This window comes from Mirounga angustirostris, unplaced genomic scaffold, assembly GCF_029215605.1.
Source record: "Mirounga angustirostris isolate CCGP_5_RB_7025 unplaced genomic scaffold, mMirAng1.0.hap1 SCAF_4, whole genome shotgun sequence".
Lineage (NCBI taxonomy): Eukaryota > Metazoa > Chordata > Mammalia > Carnivora > Phocidae > Mirounga > Mirounga angustirostris.
Genome location: NW_026991712.1, coordinates 78,619,619 through 78,639,692, shown reverse-complemented (window position 1 = coordinate 78,639,692; position 20,074 = coordinate 78,619,619). Strand labels below are relative to the sequence as shown.

At 35.0% G+C, this 20,074-nt stretch overlaps 1 pseudogene; it reads left to right on the top strand.

Annotated features, from left to right (window-relative positions):
• The first annotated feature begins 8,858 nt into the window (after positions 1 to 8,858).
• LOC123860653 (U6 spliceosomal RNA) lies at positions 8,859 to 8,957 on the top strand (annotated as a pseudogene).
• The last annotated feature ends 11,117 nt before the right edge of the window (positions 8,958 to 20,074 follow it).

The following is a 20,074-nucleotide window of genomic DNA, read 5'->3' as shown; positions in this document are numbered from 1 at the left end:
CACACATGAAAAGATGTTTGATATTATTAATCATGAGTGCAAATGAAAACCACAATGAGATACCATTTCATATCAACTGAAATAACTATTACGAATAAGATAGATAATAACAAATGTTGATGAGGATATGGAGAAATGAGAAAGCACACACACTGATGGCAGCATTGTAAAATAGTGCTGCCATTTGGGAAAAAGTTTGGCAGTTCCTCAAAAAGTTAAATATAAAACTACCGTACAAACAAAGCAATTCCAGTCCTAGGTTTATATTGAAGGGAAATAAAACATATGTCCACACAAAGAATTGCACATGAACATTTATAGCAACATTATTCATAATAGCCCCAAACTGGAAAAAAACTAAATGTCCATCAACCATTGCATGTGTAGACAAAATGCAGTATTCAATGGAATGGTATTTAACAATAAAATGGAATGAACTACATGTTGTCATGTCAAGGATGAATCTCAAACACATTATGCTAAGTGCAAAAAAGCCAGACACAAGAGATAACATATTGTATGATTCTGTTTATCTGAATTGTCCAGAAAAGGCCGATTTGTAGGGACATAAAGTAGATTAGTTGTTGCTTATTTTCTTTCTATTTATATAAATTTTACTACTTTCTATTTATAAAAATTTTACTACTTTAGATACTTTATACAAGTGGGATCATACAATGTTTGTTTGTATTAAGTTCTGTTGTTTTTAAAAATTAATATACATTTTTAAGGACAGTTTTAGGCTTACAGAAAATTTATATTTTCTATTTTTATAGATTTTCTTTCTATTTATATAAATTTTACTACTTTAGATACTTTATACAAGTGGAATCATACAATGTTTCTATTTATATTTACATTTATATAAATTTTACTTTCTATTTATATGAATTTTACTACTTTAAATACTTTATACAAGTGGAATCATACAATGTTTGTGTTTATTTCATGCGGCATAATGTCCTCAATGTTCATCTCTGTTTTCTCTCATTTTGTCAATGATGAATTACACTCAGTGATTTTCATATACTGAAACATCCTTGTATTCCAGGAATAAATCCCAGCTGGTCATGGTGTATGGTACTTTTAATGTGCTGTTAAATTCAATTTGCTAGTATTTTGTTGAGGATATTTACATCAATATTCAGGATATTGGTCTATTGTTTTCTTGTGTTGTCTTTGTCTGATTTTTATATCAGAGCAATTCTGGGCTCAAAGAATGAATTTAGGAGTGTTCCCTCCCCTTCAATTTTTTGGAAGAGTATGAGGAAGATTGGTGTTAGTTTTTCTTTAAACGCTTGGGAAAATTCATCAGTGAAGCAGTCTGTTACTGGGCTTTTCTTTGTTGGAAGGTTTTGGATTACTGATTCAATCTCCTTACCAGTTATTAGTCTGTTTAAATTTCCTATTTCTTCATGATTCAGTCTTGGAAGGTTGTGTGTTTCTAGGAGTTTGCTCATTTCTTTTAGGTTCTCCAATTGCTTGGCATAGAACTATTAATATTATTAGAATCTTTTTTTAAAAGAATTTATTATTTATTTGAGAGAGAGAGAGTGGGCAGAGGAAGAGGGAGAAACGGGCTCCCTGCTGAGTAGGGGCCCCCCTCCCCCAATGCAGGGCTTCATCCCAGGACCCTGAGATCATGACTTGAGCCAAAGGCAGATGCTTAACCAACTGAGCCACCCAGGCACCCCTATTAGAATCTTTTTTATCTCTATGGCATTAATTGTAATGTTGCTTCATTCATTTTTGATTTTAGTAATTTGAGTCTTCTTACTATTTTTTAAAAATATATCTAAGGCTTTGTTGGTTTTATTGATCTTTTCAAAAAAGTTCATTTTGTTAATTTTTCTATTGTTTTTCTAGTCTTCATTTCATGTATTAATTCATTTGCTTATATAATCACCCATTCATTTATTTATATACCCATTCTGTTTCATTTAATTTTTCATTCTGCTCTAATCTTTATTATTTCCTTCCTTCTGTTAGTTTCAGTGTAGTTTTTTTCTTTTTCTAGTTCCTTGGAGTATAAAGTTAAGTTGTTGATTTGAGATCTTCTTTTCAAATGTATTTATCATTATAAACTTCCCCCTCAGCACTACGTTTGCTGCATGCCATAGTTATAGAATATTTTTGTTTTCATTTCTCTCAATTATTTTCTAATTTCTCTTGTGATTTTTTCTTTGAACCATTGGTTGCTTCAGAGTGAATAGCTTAATTTCTACTATTTTTGGATTTTTCAGTTTTCCTTCTTAATTTCTAGTTTCATTTCATTGTGATCAGAAAATTCATGTGCACTTGAAAAGAATGTTGTTGGGAGAGTGTTCTGTATATTGTCTGTTACTTTCATTTGTTCCATAATGTTGTTCAATTTTTTATTTCCTTGTCAATCTTTTGTCTGGTTCTTCTATTCTATATTGAAAGTGAGGTATTGAAATTTCCTGTTATTATTGTGTTGTTATCTATTTCTCCCTTCAATTCCATGAATGTTTGCTTCATATATATGTTACCATTTATGTAGAATATCTTTTTCTATTCTTTTACTTTCAGCCCATGTATGTTTTTGGATCTAAAGTGAATCATTTATACATAACATATAGTTGGATCCTTTTTTAGAAACCAGCCTGTCTACCTCTTTTGATTGGGAAGTTTAATCTACTTACATTTAAAGTAATTATTGATAGAAGACTTCTTATTGCCATTTTGTTAACTTTTTTGTTTTATAACTTTTTTTCCTCTTTCTCTTACTGTCTTCTTTTTTGGTTTACTGATTTTTTATTTTTATTTTTTATTTTTTATTTTTTTATATATTTTTAAAGATTTCATTTATTTATTTGACAGAGAGAGACACAGCAAGAGAGGAGACACAAGCAGGGGGAGTGGGAGAGGGAGAAGCAGGCTTCCCACCGAGCAGGGAGCCCGACGCAGGGCTCGATCCCAGGACCCCGGGATCATGACCTGAGCTGAAGACAGATGCTTAACGACTGAGCCACCTAGGCGCCCCTGGTTTACTGATTTTTTAGTCACATGATTTGATATCCTTTTAATATCCTTTTGTGTATATTCTATAGATATTTTCTTCTATTACCATGGAGATTATAATAAAATCTTAAAATTATAACACTGTATTTTAAACTGATAACAACTTAATTTCAGTTGCATACTCCTCAACAAGATCCACTTCAACAAGAAATCATAGATTATCCCAATATAAGCTAGAAACTGGATGTTCACATAAGTGGGAATATCACCCCATCCTCAACTCATCATGTAAAGCCATCACTATGACTAAATGCTGTAGAGGTTTAAAACAATATGCCCAAGTTTATGATCTATATAAGCAGTGTTCAGAATGAAGAGCTACAAGAACCTGTGCATAATATTTATCTCAAACACTTGGTTTAATGGAAATGACACCAATGTAAGGCTGCTCTTGAACTTTGTTAGAAGGGACCTTACCAGGTATTGTCAACTGTAAATACTGAAATAAATTTCCAATTAAGTTCTCCTAAGTTTCATGTCTCCCAGCTAAAATGATACAATATACAACCATCTCCTATATTTTCACTTTAAAGAGATATCCAAATGTAAGATTCTCTTGAGAGGTTCCTGAAACAGGTAGTGTTAAGAAGTTTCAATCAAACAAGAGATTAGTAAATGTGAATAGGTTCCATCCAAAACTTTTTGACCAAGACTCCTAAACTCAGGATCCTTGAAATACTACATTAATCTTTGTTTTTTTTTTTTTTTTTGCTTCCTTCCAAGACAATATTTTTGTTTATTAATTTAAGGTTTTGATTGATAAATATGATTCTTAATTTTCCCCATCATGTCATTTCCAACACAATCAAAGAAGAACTATTTCTGATAAACTATCCCCAACAGTATATAAATTTCAACTGACCACTCTTGCTAAAACTTTATCTATATGCTTTCTTTGTCAAAGTGTTTTTGTGCTGCAGAAATCTGAATAAGGTTTTACACTTAATAGCTTTCTGTTTGATTTCCTTCCATATAGTCTAGTAAAAAATGCCTTAGACATGGGGACTTTCTGTAGTTTTAAAGAGTAAATTGACAACCTAAGTCCTCAATCATCTGTAAAATGGGTATACTAAATTTTTATTATTCATAGCCATATAACAATTGAATAAGGTAATGTAGGTGTGAGTGTTCTATATTCTGTAAGTATTATATAAATTGTGGGAAGATACAATTTTACTTGCACACCTCACCATTTTCCTGGGGTAATGGGCACACATACCCACATACTTCTTTCTTGGACCTACAACCACACTAAATAAAACTAATGGACATTTCTTTGCTAAGGTACAGGTAAGAAACAGAAATATCATTTTGGCATATCAATGCACCAGATTTATGATAGCAAGTCAATCTTGGCAATAGAATATTTCGTTAAATTCCCATAAATATGGGGGCACCTGGGTGGCTCAGCCGTTTAGCATCTGCCTTCGGCTCAGGTCATGATCCCAGGGTCCTGGGATCGAGCCCCGCATCGGGCTCCTTGCTCAGCAGGGAAGCCTGCTTCTCCCTCTCCCACTCCCCCTGCTTGTGTTCCCTCTCTCGCTGTCTCTCTCTCTCTCTGTCAAAAAAAAAAAAAAAAAATTCCCATAAATATGAATTTAAATAGTTGTATATGTTTGTGTTAACAAGAAAGAAAATGTAGAAGGATATATAGCTAGTTAATGTTGGTGATATTGCCTTAATATATAAGAAGGAAAGAAAGTGAGAAGAGAACTATAAAAAATATATAGTATGTCTTTTAGGGTTACTATGTGCTAGGTATTTTGTCACCTCATTTCATCTACATCACCTCCTTATAACATGAGTATGAAATAGGTACTATTATTTTACATATTAGGAGAATAATTTGCATATTAGGATAATACAATATAAATACATTCTTTAATATGTAAAAAAATAAATAAATATTGTGGAGATGAAATTTGAAACTATGAAATCTGCCTCAAAAATCAAATGGTAGACCAAATCACTAGGATATATGAATTTTAAAAATTGTTTACTTTCATATGCTTTTCCCTATGGCTGGTACAATGACAGAAATTTTCCTTTCCTCATCTTTCCTTTGTACAGAATCTATCTAGATCTCAATCACTATGTTGAAGGAAAAATTCTGTGGAAATAATTGACTGACAACCTGAGAGAGACTTAAAAAGACAAGAGGGTCTCTAGAAGAAATATTCCATGCAGAAATGGTTGAAAGAAATCAAGAATGAAACAAGAAGTGAATAGGAGAAATTTAAAAATTACTTCAGATTTCCAGTTTTAGCCCTGACATGTAAAGAGCTTGGAAGTCACTACCCCCACACATACAATAAGAAAAAGCTAAGCAACCCCCAAATCAAAAAGTTTTCATTGACCCATTAGAGAACTAAGACTGTGCAAAATTTGACCCCACAAAATCTGGAGTAAATCTGGCAAATCTAGAGACTCAAATCTCAGGTCTACTCATGGAGAGAAGAGCCACTAAAACCATAAACTGAGAGGATCACTTAACTGGTAAACTTGACTAATTTCTCGAGGTGGAGTGTAGACTGGCTTGAGAACTACTGGTGATTTCAGTCTTAGAGGAACCCCCACATGCTCCAGGAACCCCACTAAGTTCTCATGGTGAAGAGCCAAGAAATGTCTCCTTGTGAGTCTGGCAGGGCAAAGGAAGAGAAATCATTGTAAAATAACCCAGAGCATTCTACATAACAAAAAAATACTCTGGGGGTCAAAGGAAACTTTACCAGAACTTTATCCCAACTGAGAAAAAGGCCTGCCTCCCACTTCAGCTTCCTCTAGCTTTTCTATATTACTAAAAACAGGTAAAACAAAACAAACAAACAAATAAAACCCCTTTACCATTGAAGAAACACCTGTAAAGGTCACAGTCCATAGACACAGGCCCACTATAAGGTTATAGAATACTTCCCCTCCCAGACACCTTACCACCATACCAATAGGGATCCACCTGAAGGAGCTTAAGAGCAGATAACAGGCACATAGGGACCTTAAAATCAAGAAGGGAAATTAATGAGGAGAATAGAAGAATTTGAAATCTCTGGCACCTATACCTACAGCAAACATTAAACAGCCCAAATTCTACATGTATTATCATAAATCCTCACACTAAAGACCTATTTAACTCAATCCCAGTTACCCAACATGATATGCCAAATAGCAAGAAAATCAATGTATAAAGAGATAAATTTAGAAACAGATTGAATATGTCATAGGTGATGGAATTGTCAAGCAGCAGATTTAAAATAACTAGAATAATACCTTAAAGGCTATATGAGGAAAAGTAAACAATATTTAAAAATGGATAAAAACAACAAATACAAGGCAACTCAAAAAAATAATCCAAAAGCAATCCTTGAAATCAAAGCCACTAACTGAAATAAAGATTGCCTTCGATGGTCTCGTCACTCAACTGGACAAGACCAAGGAAAGAAGCAGTTAGCTTGAAGATAGGTTAATAGAAAATTCCCAAACTCAGAAACAGATTTTTAAAAAGAGAAAAAAAAAAAAAAAAGAACATCTAAGAAATTTGTCACAATTTTATAATTACATAATGGGAACACCAGGAAAAAAGAAAAAAAGTAAATAGAGCAAAGTACATGATAAAGTAATAATAAAAGAGAAGTTTCCAATTAACGACAGGTACAAAACCACAGACCCAAGAAAATCAGGGAACACTGAACAGTAGAAATACCAAATTTAAAAAAACAAAAATCTAGACCTAAGTGAATTATATTCAAACTGCAGAAAACCAAAGAAAAATATGACCTTGAAAGAAGAAAAGGGAAGAAAATCACCTAACCTACAGAGAATAAAGGTAAGAGTATAAGGTCTGTAGCATAAATATGGTAAAAGCAGTGAAAATTACATTGAATATCTTGTTCAAGTTCAGCATTATGTATTTTGCGAAGTGAGTACTTTGGTCACTATCACTGATGTCTGGAACTCTGAGGGCCATATGGAGAGTCTTGATGAGGCCTTATATTGTGACTTTAGTATATGTAGATAACTATTTAATATATTGATTTATATTTTAGTTGTCTGTTAAGTAAGAGATTCCCAGAGCTCTTTACCCCAAATGGGGTGACCAGTTAATGCTGCCATTGGCCAGACCAGACATCTAGAACATTAGTACTGGCCCAGGAATCTATAAAATTATGCAAGTAGTGCTATGCAGCCACCCATAAAGTATATGAACTCCCATTGCTGTTCATTCAGTTGACCTCAGGGGACTTGCCAGGTAGCCAAGGATCTGGAAGAGAGGTGACTACCTTCTAGAATGTGGTGTATGGCAAGGTACTGAGGACAGGGAAGATAACCCCCACCTATAGGTGGATATAGGGCCCAAGTTTGGCTTCATCCTTCATAAGCAGGCCTTGGCAGACATTCTGAGCTATAGGCATGCTCCTTTGATGACCAAAGGCACAATGGGCAGCTGCATGCAGAGGGTTACTGCCTCTGGGCCTGTGAAAGCCTCTATTTTGAGAAGAGCAATTTGTTGCCAGCGACTCCACACTAATGACACAAGCAGTTTCTTGCATCGAAAGCTCATAGTCAACTTATGGCTATCATGGATGTTCCAAAGAGGAGGTTGCTAAAGCCTCCTCAGAGAAGGAGCCTCTTTTTGAGGAGGAGGCATTAGTGGGAATGACTGTTGTATTGCAATTTTGACAGATGCTAGAGCCTTTTGTTGTAGAGCACCCAGTCAGAGAAAGCTTATTTGCAAGAAAAAAACATATAAGGACTTATGCAAAATTTGGAAGTGAAGGACAGGTTGTCTTCAGAAGCTGAAACAGTGGAAAAGTTGTTGGACTTGTTTTAATGTTGTGGACACTGATAGGATCAATGGCTATTTCTCAATGCTGGCAAATATGGCACAATCCTTGATTTAGCAAATAATGTCTACAGATTTAACAAAGTTTGTAAAGCCTAATATATATCCATGTTTTTTGTGAGTTCCTCTGTGAGTGATTCTATGTCCTGAATGAGTGTATCAAATGAATCTCCCTGAAAGAGGATATAATGAGTGTGATGTTGTGCCTGTGCTTTTGGACAAAGTTGAGTGAAGTTAAGCTCTTGCTTGCAAAGATTGTGTGGTGTCAAGGCTTTGAGGTACCCCATGGGCACAAAGAGTTGAAAGAAAACTTCAGCTGAGGGGCTGTTGAAAGAACACTGAGCAGAACACATTAGCCAAATCTATAACAGAAATTTTATCAGTTGCTGATTAGATAGAGTCAGTAATTTCAATGATATTGTATATAGGGGCTTCAGTGTGAGCCACAGCATTATTGCACTTTTTCTTTCTAAGTTTAAGAACAGGCCAAATTGGACTGAATGAAGAAACAGTGAAGATAATTAGCTTTAAAAAAAGAAAGTCTTGAATAGTGGGTTTTAATGCTTGAAATCTATTTTAATTTACACTGGGCCATAACATATTAACTGGGGGAAGATCTCTGAGGTCCTATTTTATCAAGACGACTTGAAAATTCCAAAGACCAATTTAATTTTAACTTACTACTCATTGCATAACAGTAAAGCCTACTCTGAGTTATTTCAGTGTACTGGGTTCTACAGTAGTACAGAATTTAGGCAACATAATAGTTCTGATGGTCAAGCAGAGGCACATCTATTTGTACTCTATTTTATATTTGATAAGTCTTTTAAGAGTATAAGAAGTACCTTGCTTAATATTTAGAATCCCCAGGTATATCTCTAATTTGACCCTCACGCTATGAAGATTAAAACCATGAAGAGTTGCCAGTGGGTACATTTTGACAGATATTAAGGTTAATTCAGACCCAAAGTTGTTGAGTGCTCGCTTTGGCAGCACATACTAAAATTGGATAGATACAGAGATTAGCATGGCCCCTGTGCAAGGATGAAAGCAAATTTGTGAAGCATTCTATATTTAAAAAGAAAAAAAAAACAACAACACAAAGTTGTTGAGACACAAAAGTCAATCAGTAGCCTTTTATCTTTTGTTATATAAATGATGTTAGTAAATTTTATCTTTTGTTATGTAAAATAATTTAGTAAATTTTGGATTGGGTCAAATTGTGGACCTCTGTTTCAGTTTTCTATACCCACGTTTCTATTTTTATTTTATCCTTCTTTTCTGTTTTAAATTGTTGTTGTTGTTGGATATATTTCAGACAAATTTCTCTCTCCCTTGCTCATATGCATGAGCTTGTTCCTCCAGAGAGCCTCAAATTAGCATCTCCAGGGTTTGTAGCCTCGCCATGGCAATGGTTGCAGTCATGGGATTGAAGCTGGGCTTATGTTGGTTTTGAATTAATTACTTCAGTGTGCCAAAGGGGTGGCATGAGTGCTTTTCTCTATAATCTTGAGGATCAAGATCTTTGTTGTAACAGAAGCATAGACAGCAGCAGCAGCAGAAGTATATTTATGAGTCCTAGTGAGCCCTGTGCTCTTAGATGTATAGACTTCAGCATTCCAGCTAATGACTGCATTTTTTTTTTCTTTCTCTTTTTAAAAATTCATTAGTGGCGCTGTTTCATGAGTGACCAACTGATGTGCCCACATCTTGCATAGAGTACAAGACTTGGAGCACTTTACAGAACAGAGGTCAAAATGTGGCTGAGACACACAATGAATTGGTAACAGGTGAGACTCTTTCCCCTAAACCTATTGTCAACCAGTTTTATTCTAAATACACAGATATTTCCATGTTGAGATGCATAACCCAGGGCCACTAGAGAGGGCCCCAAGCATGTATGACTCTCCTTCCAAAACCAAATATTGAAAATTCTGACTTAGGTCAGATAAATATATAATAAAGTTTCTATAAAACTCAACAGATGTAGCTCAGTGCAGCAAAACTCAAGCACAAGTTTGCCAGAAAGAAGTGGAGCCATGCCACATACAATGCTTAGTGGCTTCTAATCAGCTAGTGGAAAGATTTATTACTTACATATGGGGCTTTTTGGGAAGAGTCTCCCAAGCAGATTTCAAAAATTGCTTGCAAGAGGAAGGAAAGGAGGCTGACTTGGAATTTTCATTGACTTTAGGGAGTGTGTCAAGGTGGGAGGGTCCTACACATGGTCAGGAGCTTGTGTGGTTTAATCTCCCAAGATGACAAATGAGAAAGCATCCAGGCTTTCTTATCAGGTTGCCCAGAAGGGAAGAGGGAAGTGTTTAAAGCCTGATAGATCAAGCAGGCAAAAAATCACTAAAGTATAGTTGATTTAAGAATATTATCGATCAAATTGATCTAATTGACGTGGGTAGAATACTTCCCAACAATAGAATACACATTCTTTTCATACTCACATGTAACATTCACATTCTTGGCTCCCAAAAAACCCTAGCAAATCACAAACACTGGAAATCATACGAGATATGACTTCACATAGTAATGCAATTAAATAAACTAGAAATCAGTGAAAAAGACAGCTAGTAAATACAATTCTAAATAATATATGCATCAAAAGGAAGTTTGAGGGGAAATTTAAAAACATACCCAAATGAAAGTGGAAAAAACAGCTTATCAAAATCTGTGGGATGCAGCAAAAACAGTACTTAGAGAGAAATTTATAGCAATAAGAGCATGTATAAGAAAAAAAGAAAGATCTAAAACCAGTAACTTGGGCTTCCACCTTAGGAAACTAGAGAAAGAAGAAGATTTTAAGTATAAAACAGTAGAAGGAATATATAATAATAATAAAAAAGATCTCAAAAATAAATAAATTGAAAACAGGGAATCAAAAGCAACAAAACTAAAGGCTTCTTCTTTGGAAAGATCAATAAAATTGATAAGCACTTAGGCTATCCGGAGGGGGGGGGGAGACATATTACCAATGTTAGAAAGAAGGTTCATCACTATGGCCTCATAGACAATAAAAGAAAAATAATATGAATGTCTATTCCACAAATTTGATAACTTAGATGAACTTTATTAATCCCTATAAGACAAAACTATGAAAATATACACAGCCAAAGATCAATAATTTGAATAGGCCTATATCAATTATAGTAATTGGATCAATATTAATGATCTCCCCAAAAGAAAGCAGCACAGCCTAAGTTTCACTGGTGAATTTTACCAAGTATTTAAAGAAGAAATAATGCCAAATTCTATGTGATCCTTCCCGAGGAGTGGGGAGGAAGCAGAGGGTTACTTTCTAATGTATTTTATGAGGCATGCATTACTCTATTACCAAAACCGTATAAAGCCATTACAATAAGAAGAATAACAGACCAATACCTGTTATGGACATAGGTGCAAAAATTCTACACAAAATATTATCAAATTGAATTCAACAATATGTAAAAAAGACTTATACGATGTATACAGTGTCAACAAAGAATAAATAAGTGGATTTATTTAAGATATTTAAGGCTGGCTCAACATTCAAAACTTAACCAATAGGATCAACTATGTCAAAACTAAAAGAAGAAAACTATTGGATTATATTGATTGGCAAAGAAAAGGAAAAAGAGAAAAGAAAAACTCCCAAATTCAGGATCTATACTTCCTGCATGGCAACATAAGATATTCTGCAGACATACTCCCAGTGATACTGTTGAGAAGTGTTTTTTTTAAAGATTTTATTTATTTATTTGACAGAGACACAGTGAGAGAGGGAACACAAGCAGGGGGAGTGGGAGAGGGAGAAACAGGCTTCCTGTAGAGGAGGGAGCAGGATACAGGGCTGGATCCCAGGACCCTGGGATCATGACCTAAGCCGAAGGCAGACGCTTAATGACTGAACCACCAAGGCACCTCGAGAAGTATTTTAGAAAACAACCACTTAGAATCTGTAGAAGTGGTTCTAAGATCATACAACAAATGAAGAGACATTTATTCAAGAAAATTTCCTAAAGCTCAGTAGAAGAAGGGAGAGTCTATGGCATCTAAATCATGATATGATCCCTGACTGCTTCCAGCCCAACATGACAGAAACTCCACTGCAGATGAACATAGCTGAGAACACAGGGCTCCTTCTTCTCTGATCTCTAGGTCAGAAGGCTACAATATCTTCCCAGGAGGCACAAGACAAAAACAATTCTCATTCTGCCCTGGTAATTTGTTGCAGAGGCTAAATTCCAGGTGAGTGGAGCTGAGAGGTAAGGGCTCCCTTTTCTGCCTACCTCCCACTCATTGGATGCAGGCTCCACTTTGGCTGTAACATGTTGAGAAAGGCCCCGATAACCCTAGCACAAGTTAATTTGTAAAGGTTTGCAGATCCCCAAGCACACACTCTGCTGAGTACCTAGCTCAACGGCATGGGTTTCAATCAGAGAGAAGCCTGCCACTGTCCCCGCTGCCAGTTCTAGAGCCATGGCTCAAAGATTTTGCCCAGGCGGAGGCAGGCCAAAGATTTTTCCAAAAGAACCAATTTCTTTTGCAACAGAATATTTGTAAGTTCAAGCTTAAGATGATATCAAACATTATTAGAGATTGTAGTGAAAAGCAATTTAGGAAGAAACTAGTAGATAACTAGAGATATAAGGTAACCCCAAAACGAGCTAGTTTACCACAGAGAATCAGAGAAAAAGAAGTGGAAGGAGAGTCCTCCTGAGGTCAGAACAAATCTTAAACACTGGCCTCAAAAATTGAGCCCAATTTAGTTTGTTCATTTTGTGAAACAAAATATCCCAGGGCATTATTGAAAATAATAGAGTAATAATCCTGCAAAATGAAAGGAGCTTAATAGTTGGGTGTGTTGAGGAAAATAGAGAGGCAAAGAAAACCCTACAAATAATACTATCATCTCAAGTTAACTGTGCATTCCCAAGGCTGCACCTTCCAAGTAACAACATCAGAGACTTCACACAGCAAAGAAGAATCAGACTTATTTACTTATTTATTTATTTATTTATTCATTTATTTATTTTTAATATTACATGTGCTTTTTAATTTTTTAAGATGTTATTTGTTTATTTGAGAGAGAGAGAGAAAGCATGTGAAACAGAAAGCACGAGCAGGGGAAGGGAGAGGGAGAAGCAAACTCCCCGCTGAGCAGGGAGCCTGACATGGGACTGAATCCCAGGACCCTGGGATTATGACCTGAGCTGAAGGCAGCCATTTAACCAACTGAGCCACCAGGCGTCCCGAATCAGACTTTATTAAAGCAAGCAATCAAGTGACTGAACAAGTAAACAATGAACAATAAGAAGCCTTGGGGGGGAGGGGTGGGGTAGAGAACAGTACTCAGAGTTGCTACAATATATTATATAAAAAAGTCCAATCCCTTACAAAATATTATGAGACATGCATAAAAATGGGGAAGTGTAACACATCCATGAGGGGAAAAGAAGGCAACAGAAACTGCCCATGAGATCTACTAGAAATAGACAAACACTTCAGAATAGCCATTATAAATATGTTCAAAGAACTAAAAGAAAGCATGCCTAAAAAAAGAAAGGAAAGTGTGAGGATAATGGCTCAGCAAATAGAGAATATCAATAGAGAGATAGAACATATAGACATACATATCTCCAAATGGAAAATCTACACTAACTGAAATTAAAATTCACTAAGGGACTCAATAGTAGATTTAAACTGGCAGAAGTAAACATTAGCAAACTTGAAGATAGATTGACAGAAATTACAAAATCTGAATAGAGATAAAAAACAAGAAGGAATAAAAATAAGCAATCTCAGCAAAATGTGGGGCCCCATGAATCATACCAACATAGCAACATACATGAATGGGAGTGCCAGAAAAGAGGCAAGAGAAAGGAGCTGAGGAAACACTCAAAGAAATAATGGCTAAAAAGTTCCCAGATTTGAAGAAAAACTTTAATCTATACATTGAAGAAGCTTGAAAACCTCCAACTAAGAGAAAGACAAAAAGATCCCAAACTTGTATCGTAATAAAAATAATGAAATCCAATGACACAGAGAATATCTTAAAAGCAGCAAAAAGAAAAATAAGTCATCACTTAGAAGGAAGCTTCAAAAACACTAAGAGTTTGGGGCGCCTGGGTGGCTCAGTTGGTTAAGCGACTGCCTTCGGCTCAGGTCATGATCCTGGAGTTCCTGGATCGAGTCCCGCATCGGGCTCCCTGCTCAGCAGGGAACCTGCTTCTCCCTCTGACCCTCCCCCCCTCATGTGCTCTCTCTCTCTCACTCTGTCTCAAATAAATAAATAAAATCTTAAAAAAAAAAAAACACTAAGAGTTTATGGCTTATTATAAATAATGGATGGAGAAAGCAGTGGGATGACATATTCAAAGTGCTCAAAGGAAAAAAAAGAAAAGAAAAAAAAAAAAAACCTGGAGCCAAGAAGTCTGTTATCAGTCTTTTAAAAGGGCTTCCATAACAATTTACAGCAGACTGAGTGGCTTAAACAACAGAGATTTACTTTCTCACAGTTCTAGAGACCAGAAGTGCCAGATCAAGTTCTGGCAGATTCAGTTTCTGGGGCAGGTTCACTTTATGGCTTGTAGATGGTCCCCTTCTCAATAGGTTTTCACATATATTTTCCTCACTGCATGTATGAAAAGAAAAGAAAAAAAAAAAAAAAAAACACAAGGGAGAATTCTTCCTCTTCTTACAAGGTCAGAAGTCCTATGGAATTAGGGTCCCACTTTATGACCTAATTTAACCTTAATTACCTCTTAAAGACTTAATCTCCAGAAATAGTCACATTGGAAGTTAGGGCTTTAACATTTACATGTTGAGGGGACATTAAGTCCATGGCAAATCCTATATTCAGCAAGCTGTATCTTAAAAATAAAAGTAAAATGAAGACATTCCCAAATAATAAAAATAAAAAAAAAAAATGTTGCAAGAAGAACCAGCTTTCAAGAAATACTAAAGGGAGTTCTTCAGGCTGAAAGCAAATAACCCAGACAGTAACTGGACACTACATGAAGAAAAAGAGCACCAGTGAAGGTAATTTTGTAATTTTAAAGGATAGTATGAGTTCATATTTCCTTGCTTTTGTTCTCTTAATTGATTTTAAAAGCAATTACATAAAACAATATGTATGTAATTATACTGTTAAGCCTATAACATATAAAAATGTAAAGTATTTGACAATAACAGCACCAGGGACTAGGTGCTGGGACTAGGACTAGGACTAAGGAAATGGTTCCAATAGTAACTTGAGGCCACAGAAAGAATGAATAGAAACAGGAATAAAATTAAGAAGGCTAATATAACAAAAGCTATTAAATATATACTTGCTACCCTTTCTTCTCTCAGCTTCCTAAAAAACATAAGATTATATAAAGTAATAATTATAACAATGTATTGTTGAGCTTATGACATATGTAGGATTTAACATATATAATAATAATACATATTATCTCTTCCCAAAGTAAGGAAAGAGAAGTTGAGCTATATAGGAATAATATTTCTGAATCTCATTGTAATAAGCTTAACATATAGTAAAAAATGAAGTAAATTTTGCTAAGTTAAAGTGTATATGGCAAGCCCTAGAATAGCCACTAAAGAAAAGAAAACTCAGTACAATATAGTGAAAAAAAATTTAAGAAATTAGAAAATGTTACATTAATTTTCACTTAATGCAAAAGAGAGCTATAAAAGAGAGAGAAAGAAAAAATAAGAGATGGCATATATAGAAAACAAAAGGATAAATGGCAGGTATATCTATCTACATTAATAATGTTAAATATAAATGGGTTAAAGAATCCAATAAAGCCAGAGATTGTCAGACTGAAAAAACAAAACAAAACAAAACAAGATCCAACTTAAAGGATGGAAAAAAATATATATATATTATGCAAATAACAACTATAAGAAAGCTGGAGTGGCTATACCAATATTAGACAAAATAGGCTTTAAAACAAAAACATAATTGTAGATATAGAGGTGGAAATATAAGAGCCAAAACTATAAAAATCTTATGGCTAAATCTTCATGACCTTGTGTTTGTCAACAGAGTCTTAAATGTGACACCAAAAGCACAATCCACACTAAAAAATTGGATAATTTAACTTCATCAAAATTAAAAACTGTTGTGCTTAAAAATATACTATCAAGAAAGTGAAAAACTGTTGTGCTTAAAAATATACTATCAAAAAAAGGGAAAAATATTTGCAAATCATATATTTGATAAATGATGTGTGTCCAGAGTAATTCTTACAACCCAATAATAAAAAATCAAACAAAAAAATTAAAAATAGATAGATGATTTGAATAGACATTTCTCTAAAGAAGATATGCATATGGCCAATAAGCACATGAAAAGATGTGCAACATCATTGCTTAGAGAAATGCAAATCGATATCACAATAAGATGCCTCTTCATACCCAGTAGGGTGGATGTAATCATAAAAATTAGACAACTATTGATGAGAACGTGGTGAAATTGGAAACCTCATAAACTGCTGGTGGTAATCTAAAAGAGCGCAGTCACTTAAAATAACAGTTTTCCAGAAAACTGTTTCCCAGAAAGTTTTTCAGAAAGTTTTTCCAGAAAGTTTTCCGGAAAATTAAAAATAATTACAATTTTCCCTGGAAATTTGACTTTAGGGATATACCCAATAAAAATCAAAATATATCTCCAACGAGAACTTGTACACAAATGTTCATCACAGCATTATAATGGCTAATATGTGGAAAATAACTCCAAATGTCTACCAATTGATGAATCAATAAGCAAAATGTGGTATATCGATGCAATGGAACACTATTTGGCCCCCAAAATGAATAAATTATGTATATATGATGCTACATGTATGAACTTTAAAATGTAATGTTAAGTGAACAAGCAAGTCACAAAATACCACATATGATTCCAATGTATGAAATGTTGATATTTGGTAAATATATGAAAAAAGAAAATAGATTACTGGTTTCTTAGGCCTGGGGCCAAAGGAGCATGAGAGGTAATTACTAACGGGTATAGGTTTTCTTGAAGAGATGATGGAAAGGTCCTAAAATTGCTGTGATGATAGCTGCAAATTCTGTGCAAATACTAAAAGCTATTGAATTGTACACTTCAAATGGGTGAATATAGTTTGGATTTTTCTCAACTTGGAAATATCCTAGAGCTAACATCTCACCTAATGGTTTGAAACTGGGAGCAAGATTGGGAGTTAAGAATGAACTCTCTTATTCAACATTATGCCAAAAGCCTTCACTAGGACAATACACAAGAAAAGTAAATCAATTGTATTCAAATTGAAAAGGAAGATATGAATCAGTCCTTAGAAGCTGACAACATTTTGGTCTATATAGAAAATCTCAAAGTATTAACAAACAACTGTTGGAACTAATAGGCAAATATAGCAAGCAGGATATAAGGTTTATATGCAAAACTTAACTGCTTTCCTATATCCTAGCAATGAACAATTGGATTTTGAAGTTTAAAAACATACCACTTACAATAGCACACTAACAAAACTTATGGTTAAATCTAACAAAATATGTACATGATATACATGTAGAAAAGTATAAAACTCTGAGGAAAGAAGGTGAAGTTGATCTAAACCAATAGAGTGTTCATGGACTGGAAGACTCAAAATTATTAAATGTCAAATTTTCTTAAGCACTTGATCTATAGACTCAATGCAATACAAAAGTCTCTACAAGATGTTTTTTAGATATGAATAAACTGACTCCAAATTTATGGAAAGGTAAAAACTTAGAATAGCCAATACAAAACTAAAGAAAAACAAAGTTGAAGGACTAATACAACCTGATTTCCATACTTATCATAAAGCTATAGTTATCAAGACAGTCATCAAGACAGGGAGAGAACAGACACAGATCAAAGAGAAAAGACAACCAGAAAGAAACTCAAACAAATAAATTCAACTGATCTTAGAAAAAGAAACAAAGGCCATTCAATGGATGTTTATATAATCCCCCCTCCAAAATGAACTGAGACACAGAGCTTACATCCTTGGGAAAAGTTAACTCAAAATGGATCACAGGCCTTAATGCAAAATGTAAAATACAAAACTTCCAGAAGACAAAAGAAGAGAAAATTTGTGAGGTTTGAGGTTTTATAATGAGTTCGTAGATAAAATACTAATTGCATGTTCCTTGATAGATGAAAAGAAATAAAAAGGAAAAAATACACACACACACACACACATGCACAAACACAACTTTATTTTTTATAGAGCACTTTTAGGTTTACAACAAAACTGAGCAGAAGATTCAGAGATTTCCCATATGCCCACTGCTCCCCCCCCAAACCAACATGCATAGCCCCCCTCATAATCAACATCCCTCACCAGGATGGTACATTTGTTAAAATTGATAAGCCTATAAAATTAACAAGTCAGGAAACGACAAATGTTGGCGGGGATGCGGAGAAAGGGGAACCCTCCTACACTGTTGGTGGGAATGCAAGCTCGTGCAACCACTCCGGAAAACAGTATGGAGGTTCCTCAAAAAGTTGAAAATAGAGCTACCATACGATCCAGCAATTGCCATTTGCAATGACATGGATGGAACTGGAGGGTGTTATGATGAGCAAAGTAAGTCAATCAGAAAAAGACATGTATCATATGACCTCACTGATATGAGGAATTCTTAATCTCAGGAAACTAAGTGTTGCTGGAGTGGGGGGTGCGGTGGGAGGGATGGGGTGGCTGGGTGATAGACACTGGGGAGGGTATGTGCTATGGTGAGCGCTGTGAATTGTGCAAGACTGTTGAATCACAGATCTGTACCTCTGAAACCAATAATGCAATATATGTTAAGAAAAAAAAGAAGATAGCAGGAAGGGAAGAATGAAGGGGGGTAATCGGAGGAGGAGACAAATCATGAGAGGCGATGGACTCTGAAAAACAAACTGAGGGCACATTCTGCATGGAGCACTGGGTATTATGCACAAACAATGAATCATGGAAGACTACATCTACAATAAAAATTGATAAGCCTACATTGACACGTCATTATCACCAAAAATCCTTAGTTTACCTTTGGGTTCACTCTTAGTGTTGTACATTCTATGGGTTTGGACAAAATATAATGACATATATCTATCGTTATAACATGATACAGACTATTTTCACTGCCCTAAAAAGCCCCTAAAAAAACAATTTTGAGTCTTCCAATTCTGCCCATTATCGCCATTCCTCCATTTGATTCAAATAAATGATAGAATAAGTAAATGGGGAAAAGGAGACAAATCTGTGCAGAAGAATTCCAAATAATTGGTATAGATAATTATATCTATAATTAAATTAGACAAATACTTCTTCAGCCATGTGATCATGGTCACCATCAGAAGGAATAACTCCTGATGATTGGATGTAGCCTTGATATAATGTAACGATAATGGTACTTAATTTCTGTAGTTCTTTCTCCCAAAACATATAACTCCAGTGTATCTAATCATAAAAAAAATTGGACAAATCCTCACTAAAAGACATTATATTAACATGATATAAATATTATGTATAAAATGCACAAAAATGAATAATAAAATATATATGCATTTTTTGAGTAATGAATTTCATACATATACTAGATTAAAAAGAAACCCACATTATCATAGTCATCCAGAGTTTGAAATATGATAATTTTGTGGAGTTTGAATTTGAACCACTCTTCACTTGCCTCAAGACAACATATAATTCTAAAAATCCACTCTACATTTAAAAAGTATTTATTTTCGGGGTGCCTGGGTGGCTCAGGCACTAAGCAAATGCCTTCGGCTCAGGTCATGATCCCAGGGTCCTGGGATCGAGCCCCGCATCAGGCTCCCTGCTCAGCGGGAAGCCTGCTTCTCCCTCTCCCTCTTCCCCTGCTTGTGTTCCAGCTCTCGCCATCTCTCTCTGTCAAATAAATAAAAAAAATCTTCAAAAAAAATTATTTATTTTCACACAAAAGTCATCTTTTCGGGCTTACTGACCATGGTTGTTAGATTTTTGTTTCTTTTCTTTTTTTTTTTTTTTAAGATTTTATTTATTTATTTGACAGAGAGAGAGAGAGAGACAGTGAGAGAGAGAACATAAGCAGGGGGAGTGGGAGAGGGAGAAGCAGGCTTCCCGCTGAGCAGGGAGCCCGATGCGGGGCTCGATCTCAGGACCCTGGGATCATGACCTGAGCCGAAGGCAGACGCTTAATGACTGA